Source organism: Spermophilus citellus (assembly GCF_964194105.1).
Source record: "Spermophilus citellus genome assembly, chromosome: 8".
Lineage (NCBI taxonomy): Eukaryota > Metazoa > Chordata > Mammalia > Rodentia > Sciuridae > Spermophilus > Spermophilus citellus.
In genome coordinates this window covers 39,966,735-39,973,632 of record NC_138189.1, presented here as the reverse complement: position 1 = coordinate 39,973,632, position 6,898 = coordinate 39,966,735, and the positions used below count along the sequence as shown (strand labels likewise).

The 6,898-nt window shown below is 38.3% G+C and overlaps 1 pseudogene across 1 annotated transcript; it reads right to left on the bottom strand.

Annotated features, from left to right (window-relative positions):
• Window positions 1-1,093: 1,093 nt before the first annotated feature.
• Window positions 1,094-5,191, bottom strand: LOC308654653 (exportin-1-like; annotated as a pseudogene). Its single transcript has 2 exons — window positions 4,519-5,191; window positions 1,094-4,487 (listed from the first exon to the last, which is right to left on the bottom strand). The product of its transcript is annotated as an exportin-1-like (transcript).
• Window positions 5,192-6,898: the final 1,707 nt, after the last annotated feature.

Sequence of the window (6,898 nt, the reverse complement as noted above, 5' to 3'; positions counted from 1 at the left end):
CTCATGTTGAAGCATGTATGAGAACTTCATTATATTTTATTACCACGTAATATTCCATTGGATGGATAAACCACATGTTGTTTATCCACTCATCAGTTTATGGGCACTTGGGTTGTTTTTACCTTTTGGCTGCTATGAATATTCACATGCAGGTCTTGTGTAGATATGTTTTTATCTCTCATTTAAAGTTACCTAGTCACCTACGCCACCTTCCCTGAAGTTTCATGCATTTGTAATACAGTTAGATTCTCTTGTCAAAGTCAACATCCCCCCTTAGATTCTATGATCTCTCCTAAATGACTTCTTAATTTTCATACATTCTGGTTTATTCTTTGTACTATAAAATTTTAGTACAATGTTATGACAAATTCATAACCTTATGTACCTACCATTACAGTACCATGCAGAATAGTTTCACTGAACCAGAAATCCCCTGGGCTTCTCCTATTCATTCCTTCTCTTCCCCCTGAATTCCTGGCAACTACTGATAAGTTCAGTGTCTATATATTTACTTTATCCAGAATATCGTGTAGTTAGAATCATATGTCAGACTGAATGTTTTATTTAGAGATATGCATTTAAAGTTCATCCCTGTATTTTTTTTTTAAATGTAAACCAAGTTTATTTTGCTTTTTTTAAGTAGTGTTCTTAAAGCACTACAGCTTGGTAAACAATGTAAATTAGTATAAGTCATCTCAAAAGCCAGAGTTCTGTTTTTTTTTTTTTTTTTTTTTTATGAGTTGTTAAAAAGATGCAGACTATTCTAACAGGATAAATATTTTTAACCATTTCACTTTGAGTTAATGAAGGCTCACAAATGAGCAACACTCCTCATTGAGGAAAACAAAAAGCTGTTGTCAACAAGCGACAGCACACACACAAAAACAAAAAGAACTGTGTAAAAATAACTGTGTTCCCATATTTTTTGAAGTTGCTTTACAATGGGATGATATGCACATGATCTTGCTGCAAACTTACCATACAGACTTGTAATACATGTAGTCTAGACAGACGATTCAGTCCAAGAGGTGCTAACTTCAGACAATGCAGCACTATAATCCTTTTAACAACGCAATTTGTTTTGCTCATTACCTTTTCTTCTAGACTGAAATACAGGCTAAAAGAAAATGCTCCCTAATTAAAATTGGTATTCTTTACAAGAAAAATTGTATAATTTTGCATTAGAATTTACAAGTATATGTTCAAATTGAATTTTTATCTTCCCCCCAAGCCCTGCCACAAAATGGGCATGAAGTAAAATTTTTTTAAAATGCCTTAATTTTCAACTTCATGCAAACTAAATAAAGATGACCAAAACAAAAGCTTAAACAATGGAAGGATATTTCACAGAAAATTTCTTATACAAAAAACACATAAGAAAAAGGGCCACTAGGTGACATTTTAATTTACAAATTGGCATCATTTTGGTCGACAAATATCCAGATACTATTCTTGTCTGCCAACAAGAGTTGAAGAGGAAAAAACCTAGCATGACTTCAGATTTTAATCACACATTTCTTCTGGAATTTCATGTGGATTAAGTATGCCAGGGACAGACATTTGAAGTTTATGTTTCTCTTCCTGGGCCTGTCGAAGGGCTGTTTCTCTTTCTTCCAAAAACAGATCAGATGTGTCTTCACCTGCAAATTCCTTTATCTGTACTAAGAAATCCCTTAGATGTTCCTTGAAAGCAGGAATATCCTGATTTAAGCTGAAAAGCCCCGTCACAAATAGCTTTACTTGAGCATCTTGTAGATGAGGGAATGCAGACTTAAGGAGATTAGCCACATATTCCTGAATAAATATTTGGTTGTTAACAGGATTTCCAGGATTTAGTGGTGTACTTATTTTTCCTTCTTCAACCAAATTAAACATATATGCAAGAATTTGTGCATGCATTGTTAAACCAGCAGTATGTGAGGTGTCTGTCACAACAGAAAAGATATGCTGCAGAATATCACAAAAATAAGTTTGATAGAAACTCTGAGCTGCAGCTTCTTATTGTGCAACATTTTGTAAGAGTGTAAAAAGTATCTGTAGGCCTGTATCTGCAACATTCCTCATCGTGTGTTTGAAAGCCCAAATAATGGAATCCAAAACAAGTTTAAACTGTGTTGGTGGAATAGCTAGGAAGGCTGGGAAACAATGAGAATTTACAGTCTGAAGAAGTAAGAAAAAGTTCGTTCTGTGTTCAGGATATTCTTCAAAGTCCTTATTTATCATATTCAACGTGCATTCAAAAACAGCATCAAATATTTGAGGTATCTCAGCTGTTATATGCCCCCCTAACTTGTTGACAATAATGGCCATGGTACTAAGCACTTCCGGTTCTCTAGCAGCTGGGACATTTCTCTGGTAATCAATGAGAACTGCATCCAACAGAGGAGGAACAAAATTTTCAGCTACCATCTGTGGATCATTGGATCGGCTCACCCAACCAGATATTAACTTTAAGGTTTCCCTTTTTACTGTTCTCATACTTCTAATCAGTGGTTGCTTTGTAACCATCTCGCCATTAGCCTGGATAGCTGCAGAAATATTTTCACTGAGGCACTTATATACATTAAGCATATCTAAATAAATTCTTCCAAGCTGAATTACAAAGGGATGTCCAACAGCTTTGCAGGCTCTCACATTTGTTTTTAATATGCTACCAAGCTGCTTGACTGTTTCAGGATCTTTCAGTATATCCACATTTTTGGTTGCTTGCTGGATTATACTATTCCACACCTGATTAGGGAGCAACATGTATTTTTCTATCAAATGCTCTTGAACTGTTTGGTCTGTTTGTGCACCAATCATGTATCCCACAGCTTCATAAAATGTATGAACCTGTTGAGGCTGAAGATCACAAATTATAGTGTTAATGTTGTTCAGAATTTCATCAATAAATGGCATTACTTCTCCAACTTGAACCTGAACAAAATGTCTGCGGCATTTCTGAGCTATTTTTATGAAAGTGTCACAAGCCATGTCCTGGACTCCATCATGGGTCTCATGCATGAATTCAAACAGCTTGTTGACGACTGTCTTCAAAAATTTCCAGTGAGCTCTCAAAAACCTTGGATATTGACCTACTATATACATGATATTTGATGCAATAATAGCTTTATTATCCTTGCCTCTTTTCTGTTCACATAATCCTAATAGATACTTTATAACAGTAACAAGAAATCGTTTCTCGTCCTCTTCATGCATTGCTCCACTAATGGAGCCTATTGCCCAACACAATGTATTCAAATTTTTCCATGACCACTCTGTACCATTCACTTGATTGTGAAGTTTCTCAGTCATTATTCTTTCTGTATCTACATAATCCAGATGAGTAAGATAAACTAATGTTTCTCTCATATTCTTATACAAATTTATGGAATCTGTATCCTTCATGAATTCTCTCACAACTTCTCCCTGATCATTTTCTACAACCAATACTTCCTCTGGTTTAGCCATACGACTAACCATCAATAAACGAACCTTTGATAACACAGGCAAATACAGCTGTCTTCTGGGAGGAACATCAAAATGTTGACTTCCAGATAGTAACGGAGAAGCAGATGCAGAAAATGGACTTTCTCTATAGAGTTCAGCTGCCAAATGATTCCAGTACTCGAGACAAATCTTAAATATTTCGGTTTCTTCCACTTCAGATACCAACAACATATAGTGAAGGGCCTCCATGAGTGTTTCCCTGAGATTTAATCTTTTTTCTATAAGTTGACCATGTTCCTTAAGAAAGGTGCAAAGAAATAAACTGAGATTTTGAATAAAGTTCTGCTCATCATCTTTTCCATTTGAGTATGCAAGTTGAATGTTAGTATTTACAGGAAGCATCTGTTTTAGCTGCATCATCGTCAGTGTAAATAGTGTTACAAATTGTTCCTCATATTGGCTTACACTCACACCAGCAATCTCAGTGAGGCACTTCAGAGAGACATTTCTAAACATTGGAACATTCTGGAACTTATAAATTAAGGTGCTGATCAACTTTGTTTCAAAAATATATCCCAGTGGAATCCAGTTCAGAAATCTCAGCAAGGTTTCCAAGGTTGCGTGTACAAGTGGAGCATTTTGAGAATTTTCCATCACAAACTGACACAGCTGAAATATCTGTGAGAACTCATTGCACATGCTGTCTTTTAAATGCTTTGCTTTCACTTGCGTTATCTGTCCACTAGAGAAATCAAACACTTCTTCACTTAAGAGTTTGAGAATCACCATATTATTCTGACAAAGACTTTCACTGGTTCTACTTGCTCCAACAATGTCACTGATAAAAGTGGGCCAATGCTTGGGCCATTCTTGTTTCAGTATCTGACAAGAATCATATTTAATTTCCCGATATAAACCTTTTCCTTCTCTACACAAGATGGATCAGATGACGTCTTGATAATGAGGCCAACAACGTATTTTTTTATTCCTTCACACTGGTTCCTTGGAAGAATCTTCCACCTTGTTTTTATCACATTTTCCAAAATTTGTAGTCCATAATACTTGTGGAGGCCTGCCGTCAAAGCCTAGCTGTGTCAGTTGCACAGGAAGACATCCCTTTTCTTCTTTCGTGTTCATATTCTGTGAAAATTCCAAAATTGTGTCAACTCTTGTCCACGCATCAGGATGCTCCTTTAAATGTGTCAATACTTCTTGAGCCATTCTTTGCTGGGCTCCTTCTCCATGGTATAAGCAATTCACCACATTGTCTAAAAGGTTGATGTCCAGTTTTTGGCTGAAATCGAGCAGCTGACCAGCTGCATGGTCTGCTAACATTGTCATAATTGCTGGCATAGATTACTATTTTTTAAGAGAATCCATTATTAGGCTTTTATAGCCCTAAAAATTGATATAGTTAACAAGTCTTGATGGCAAATTTTTAAGCATGGATTAGCAGACATGGCTTTTTTCTTCTAAGTAGGATCTTCAGGATAGCTCAGTATAAGCTCCCTTCAAATATCTTAATTCTTAAGATATGCCAGAAATTGAACCAACTGCTTCTTCCTTCCTTGTCGGGGTTTAGGGCGAGGGAAGGTGGGGAAGGGGAAAAGGGGAGGAAATCAAGGTGGGTTTCAGTTTTCCCACCTTAAAAAAAGGAAATTAAAAAACGGAGAGAAGGGCAAAAAAGCTCAATATTTACTATTCCAGGGACACCTCCCCCCAACACACCCACCCGGCCCCCGCCCCAAAAAGGGGAATTAATCTGAGGGATAAATGCTCCCGCCCGGCTGGGGAGTGAGCAAAGGGGGAGGGGAACGGGGTCAAGTCCCAAAGATTCAGCCCCAGGGGGACCCTCCAGCCACCGGCGGCAGCAGGAGCGGCAGGAGTAGGGGGTGTAGAGTCCACACAGTCGGGGGAAACGCTCTGCTGCCAGTTGCAGACCGACTCCCCCCTACCAAAACACGGCTCCTACTCTCACGCGGCTCCAGCGCTGGGCCCCCCCACCCCGGCTCGCCTAAACTTTCCCCCCTTCTCTGGCTCCTCAGCGACTGGTGGTTCCCCCCTCCCCCTCTGGGTGGTTGCACGGACTGCAGCAGCAAAGACTGGAACAAGCACCGCCGCCCGGGCTGTAGCTACTGTTGCTCTTGCTGATGCTGTAGCTCCCGCTGCTCCTGCCCCGGCCGCAGCAGCCGCTTCTCCCCCTCCTCCTAGTGCCTCAAACTCTGAACCGGTTGAAACCGGTTCAGACTGGGAGATTCCATCTCGGTTGAGTTTTCAGCCCTTGGCGCCGCGGAGCGTTTGGAACCTGGGCCTCCGCCCCCAGCCTCATCCCTGTATTTTTGTGGCTTCTAATTCATTGATGTTTATTCCAATGTATGGATTTACCACAGTTTGTTTATCCTTTTACCTTTTGAAGGACATCTTGGTTCCAGTTTTTGGTGATTATGAATAGAACTGCTATAAACAAGCCCATGTAGACTTTTATTTGTGTGAACATGTTCTTAAACCAGTTGAGTAAATAACAAGGAGCACAATTGCTTAATTATATGCAATTATTAATTGTCTAGCTTCAGAAAAACCTCCCAAAATCTCTTTAAGAGATACTTCTCATTCATTTTTGTAAGAAAGATTTTCTGGATATGGAAATCCTGATGACATTCTTTTCTCTTTCAAAATCTTGAAGGTATCTTTTGGCCTCTGCGGTTTTTGATGAGATGTTAGCTGTTAACCTTGAGGACACCTTGTGCATCATTTTTGTCTTGCTGCTTTGCAGGTCCCTCTCCCCTTTTCTTTGGCTTTAACAGTTGACTGTGATGTGTCTAGATATAAATTTATAAATTTTTCCTACAAAGAATTCATTGAATTTTTGGATATGCACATTAATGTCTTCCACCAACATTGGGAAGTATTTGGCCCTGATTATTCAAATATTCTTTCATCCCCTTCCTCTCCTTTTCTTCTGGCATCCCCATGTGCAAATGTTGTTGTGTTTCAGGGTACCCCACAGTTCCCGAGGCTCTTTCATTTCTTTTCTCTTCTTCTCTTAAAACTAGATTATCTCAGCTAAGTTTACTGATTTTTCAAGTTTACTGATTTTTTTGTGCCAACTTAAATCTGCTATTGAATTTCCCTATTGATTTTTTTTCACATTAGTTATTGGACTTTCAATTCCAGACTTTCTATTTGGTTGTTTTTAATAATTTATCTCAATACAGATATATTTGTTCTATTGAGTGATGCATTGCATTTTTACCTTCCTTAACTTTTCGGACATTGTTTCCTATCATTCTTGACACATATTTATATAATAGCTGATGTAGAGTCTTTGTCTAGGAAGCCCCAAATTTGTACATCTTTCCAGGTAGCTTCTATTGACTTCTTTTTCTCCTGTGTATGGATTGTGTTTTCCTGTTTATTTGCATGTCTCATAATTTTTTTGGGGGGGGGTATTTTATACAATATCATGTGG